General features: G+C 51.8%; 1 pseudogene; it reads right to left on the reverse strand.

Annotated features, from left to right (window-relative positions):
- Positions 1-359: 359 nt before the first annotated feature.
- Positions 360-3,000, reverse strand: LOC144141808 (uncharacterized; annotated as a pseudogene).
- Positions 3,001-5,577: the final 2,577 nt, after the last annotated feature.

Consider the following 5,577-nt stretch of genomic DNA (forward strand, 5'->3'; position numbering starts at 1 on the left):
ATAATGGTTGTAATACGGTACGGCATGTTTTTAAACGGTCCCATGACAGCCGATTTTGATAGATAAAATATTGGCAATCTTGCTGAAAGAACCACTGACAAAGCGGGAAGCGCTGTTTTGATGGATTACAGATTGTTGATGGGCACCTTCGTATCCGAATCCCAATCAGCAACACCGTATTCCGCTATGGGTGCCCACCAGTGCTTCACACTCTCTTTAACGTTCAGAGACGCGAGCTTCAAGGCGTGCATATCATGTCAAGAATACAATGTTACCCCCAAAAATTAAAATGAAGTTGCCCAACACAAAATAATACCAGAGAAGTAATTTTAGAGTGAGGGTGGTGGTGGTGGTGAAAAACATTTATTAAGACTATGTACAAGTGAGAGATAGGGGCGGCCTTAAGGGCCGACCCTGTACAAACTCTAGGAGGAGTCCCTAGTCCGGGACCCCTGTGGCTTCCGCGGCGGCGCGCGCCCTGGCCACGAGGGCTCTTTGGCCCTCCAAGGTCGAGCAGCCGAGCAGGGCAGCCTCCCAGCTCTCACGGGTAGGGGGGGAACGGGACGTGATTGGGGGGACCGCCGGGTTGGATGGGCATGCCCACACCATGTGGAAAGTATCCGCAAACGGATGATCACAGTGTGGGCATTCCCCGGAGAAGGCCGGATTGAAGTGCCTAAGTATCGCCGGGCACAATACCGTCTTTGTGTATAGCCGTAAGAGCCAGCGCTCGTCAGCCTTAGTCAGGCCCGGCGCCGGAGGCGGAAATCGGAGCCTGTTTGATTTGTACATCGCTGTGATGTCGCGAAATGAGCTGACCGGGTTAGGTTCTGGATCGTCAAGAGCTGGAGGGCGAGGAGGGTCCCGGGAATCAAGCGCGCGGGCTGAGGCATCGGCAGCCTCGTTACCACCTAGTCCTGCGTGAGCTGGAGTCCAGATGACGGAACGTGTATTTGGGCGGTCCATATAATAACAGCCCTTGAGGATTCGAGCAGCGCGAATGGTGATGCGACCTTTGGTAAGATTTTGGCACGCACTCCGCGAATCGGTAATAATGATCCGAGATGCGGGATCCGCTGCGGCGAGTGCTATGGCGACTTCCTCCGCATGAGAAATGTCCGGTGCTCGAAAAGGGAGCCCTTGAACAGGCACGTTTTGATGGATTACGGCTGCCGTGTACCACCCCCCGTGGTGAGGGCCAGACGCGTCCGTGTAGAATACTCCAGGCCGGGACCCATAGCGTCCTTGCAAGGCTGTAACCCGCGCAGTTCGCCTGCCTTCGTGAGTCCCCCTAGCCATGTTTTGGGGTAGAGGCTGGATATCCAGCGCACCACGCCAGTCCTCTGGGATTGTGGTTCGCTCTTCTGCCTGATATGTGTAGGAGATGTGGAGGCGTTGTAAGAGGCATCTCCCAGCGTGCGACTTGGTAAGCCGCAGGTACTGGTTATGAGATGGGCCTCTTTGAGTTCTCCGTACGTGTTGGTCATGCCCAAATCTGCAAGACGCTGGTTAGACGTCGAGATCGGTAGGTCGAAGGCGCGCTTGTATATCTTGCGGAGAATGCCTTCGAGCGTGTGCACATCACATTTGCGCAAACGTAGGTATGGTGTCGAATAGAGGATCCGACTGGTCACGAAAGCGTTGGCGAGGCGCAAAGCATCGTGGCTTCTGAGACCCCCCCGCTTGTTTGAGACCCGACGGACCATGCGGCCCACTTGATCCCCGACCATACGTAACTTGCGCAGGGTTGTGTCGACTTTCCTGCTCTTGTGTATGAAGAGTCCCAAGACGCGGATTTCTTCGCGTTCCGGGATTGGCCCGGTGCTCAAGGAAAGTGCGATGTGAGTCGTGTCTTTTGGTTTGGGGCGAAGATGCACGTACTCCGATTTTGCAGGGGAACATTCGAGGCCGCAGCGGCGGGCGTATTCATCTACGACCGTTGCTGCATGCTGAAGGCTGGCCTCAATGCTGCCAAGGGAACCCTGGGTTGCCCACAGCGTGATATCGTCGGCGTACAGAGCGTGCCGTACACCGGGGATATCCTTCAGCAGTGGGGGGAGATGAGCCATGGCGAGATTGAACAAAAGAGGAGAGAGGACCGCTCCCTGTGGTGTTTCTCGAGTACGCAGAGGATATGGGCCATGCTCCTTGCCTTGAATGCGGAGGTACGACTGCCGTTCAGTCAGGAACTGACGGATGTACCTGAAAGCATTATACCCACAGTTCGTTTGGGACAGATGGGTAAGAATGATTTCGTGGGTAACGTTATCAAAAGCCCCCTTAAGATCTAAGGCGAGGACTACCTTATCGTTACTTGGATGCTCGATCGGCTCAATGACGTCACGATGGAGTTGTAGGAGAATGTCCTGAGCAGAGCGATGTGGACGAAAGCCGTGCATAGTGTCGGCAAAAGTGTGCTGGACCTCGAGGTAATCGGAGAGCCTATCCCTAACCATTGTTTCCATAAGCTTCCCCACACACGAGGTTAACGAAATGGGGCGTAGATTTTCGATGTTGATAGACTTGCCCGGTTTGGGAATAAAAGTTACCAGAGCCGTTTTCCAATCAATTGGTAGCGGTTCGCGCCCCTCCCAAATTTGATTGAAGTAGTCGAGGACGTGAAGGTATGCTGGGTCTGGGAGGTTGGCTAGAAGCTTAACCGTCACTTGATCCCGACCCGGCGCCGTTCCTCGCTTCATTTTCGACAGGGCCGCCTTCAGATCGTGGAGTTGAAAGCAACGATCCAAGTCTGCGTTCTCCGAGCCTGCATATGAGAACGCCGGTTCGATGGAGTCCTGCGGGCCACAGATATATTTATCCCTAAGAGCCTGTGCCAATTTATCCGCGTCACCCGCGTAAGCGTGGAGCGCGCGTTGAAGATGTTTTTGCGTTTCTGTGCGCGTTTGGCTAGGGTCGATGAGGGCCCTGAAGAAACGCCACGTGCTGCGGTGGGACATATGCTTGGCGGCATTGTTGCAGCGTTCTACCCAATTGGAGTCAGCGAGGTGGGCCGAGTACTCGGCCGCTTCCTGAGTGAGGGCTGCTATGCGGAGTTTGAGCTTACGGTTACGCTTCTGTCGGCGCCAGCGGCGGACTAGGGTACGCCGAGCCTCCAAGATATGCAGGAGATGCGTATCCACCGCCGGCGTGGCCTCTGAGAGCTGAACTGTCTGCTCGGTTTGGCGAAGCGACGTCACAAGGTGTTGAGACCAAGTGGCGCAGCCTTGCTGAGCTATGGGAGCCGAAGTCGTGTACTCCGAACGGAACTTGTCCCAGTCCGGAAGTTTCGCTTGTTGATGGGGACGGGTAAGGGGATGCGTCCGAATTGTAGTGAGAAGAATGCAATGGTCGCTGCCGAGAGTTTCATCGGTGTTGAGCCATTCTGCATGCCTGATGTGCTTGGTAAGTGTGAGATCAGGACATGTGTCCCGAGTTACAGAGTTGCCAATGCGGGTTGGGTGTGCGGGGTCCGTTTGGATAGTGAGGCCCAAGGTGGAAATAAGTTCCACCAACTTTCTACCACGCCGTTCCTCCTTACGGTAACCCCAGTGAGGACTAGGGGCATTAAAGTCCCCTACAATGACAAGCGGCTCCTTGCCTGCCACCGTAAGGGCTTTGGTAAACACATCAGCGTAAGTTACGTTAGGCAGTGAGGGAGAAGCGGCACCTCTGCTCACGGGGTGGTTTAGAATAGGAAATGGCAGCGAAGTTATGCGGAGGTTTATTCCACACCATGATAACAACAAGGATGTAAGCACAAAATAAGCCGAAAGCCAGCATGATCGATTTCTTTATGCGTGGGCAGTTTCTGCACCTGTGTGTGGAACTAGCAATTTATTTTAAATAATAAAAAGCAGCCCAAAAGAAAGCCTAGTGTTCCCTTGAATTAGCATTTTGTGATATTTTATTATCGCGAATTGAAATGGCGGTACCCATCACGGTCCATAAAAAGGGCAGGTTAATTTGCAAATACTTCATGACAGTAATTCGTGCTTTTTAGTCATAGCGCTAAGTAGCCGCATGCGAGAACCAAACTGTACGTCAAAGAACGCGAATTAAATGAGCAGGATTTTTTGTTAACACCGGAAAGCCGCGTACGTCTATACAAATCTCCCATGGCGCTTTCCAGCATTTGCCAGAATTGAAGTAATACGTACATGCCACGGGAATTAAAAGTTAATTACGGTCAATGTACTCGTACATTGATACCCACAATACATGTGTTATTAGCAATTTGTGATCGAAGTCAGAAAATAATTTTTATGTTTAGCGTCTACCACTGCCCCAGACGGTGAGTCCTAAGATTACTTCACAGCGACGACGATCCCTGCATGACAGCAAAGATATGCGGAAGCAGCGCAGGTCGATGTACCCCATCTTTCTTCGGTTTATTACGACGCTGCCAGCCTTGTAAAGTGATTCCACATACATCTACAGCCCTTCTACGGTGCTGAAGACGAAATATGCTGTTAATCCTTTGCAATTCTTTCACTTAGTTCTTTGAATTACGAGCGTAGGGATAATTTTTTGGGGGCATACTCTTTTTGCAAACGATTTACGACTTTGCTGCACGCTTAGGAGCGACAGGCGAGCAAAGATATGAGGATTAGAAGCAAGGACGGTATTCTTGGCGCACCTCCCAGAAAAGCTGGATGCCCCATCAGCAAGAAGCGAAATATTCAATAAGATTTTATGAGGACAATTCCGCTTTGTGCTGTTTCCCAGAAGAAAATACGCAATACGGGGTTCCTAAAAGCGATTGCTTTTGCTAAATCTGAGAGAACTGTACGAGGAGCGAAAAATTCCCCGCATTTCCCCGAGGGGAAGAATGTGAAAGTGCGAATGCACGAGTTGAATTTGCGCGGTTCGGTAATGTTCGCGAAAGAGAGATCACACACACACACACACAACTGCAAAGAAAGAAAGATGCATTTATTCACAGACACCTATTTGTGTTGTCGTTGTACTTATTGCTAGAGCGGATCTCAGCTTTGAAATTTCGTGTCAGTACTCCTTTAAGCGGGTGCATTAGCCCTTCTCCCGCCCGATTCCTGGTCAATCCCCCACGTGGAATTGTGTCATGTCAGCGGCCAGGCAGCGCGCGCCCATCTCCCCCCGTTGCTAGGGAAGACGAGGAGGGCGCGCACCCGCAGCTGTTGCTATGCGGACTACGGCGGCGGACTATTCAGGCTCGCTTAAGAAGTGCATTCGCACTTAAAAAAAAATGTCTCCTCTATAGTGCGGATTCTTTTCAGCTTCGCAGCCCTGCGCCCACCACACTGCGTTTTGGCCGGCGGTAGTCACACGCACACAGTTTGCGTGTGCATGGCGCATCAAAAACACAAACTCGTTCTTCAATCCACAAGATTCAGACTACAGAAGAACTGATGTCAGCAGCTGTGTGCAACATCGACGGTGATGACTGCATGCGCAGCCGCACTCCGGGTATCCGGCAAAGATGCCCCTTTTTGGCATTTAGGAAAGCGCGCTATATACGGTCAAGGTTGAGGACTGCCATGTTGAGCATTACATCGCAAATGTTCGGTGAAGACTCAAGAAATGCTTTTAAGTTCTGCC

This window comes from Haemaphysalis longicornis, unplaced genomic scaffold (assembly GCF_048455015.1).
Source record: "Haemaphysalis longicornis isolate Haplotype H1 unplaced genomic scaffold, Haemaphysalis longicornis Haplotype H1 scaffold_6, whole genome shotgun sequence".
Lineage (NCBI taxonomy): Eukaryota > Metazoa > Arthropoda > Arachnida > Ixodida > Ixodidae > Haemaphysalis > Haemaphysalis longicornis.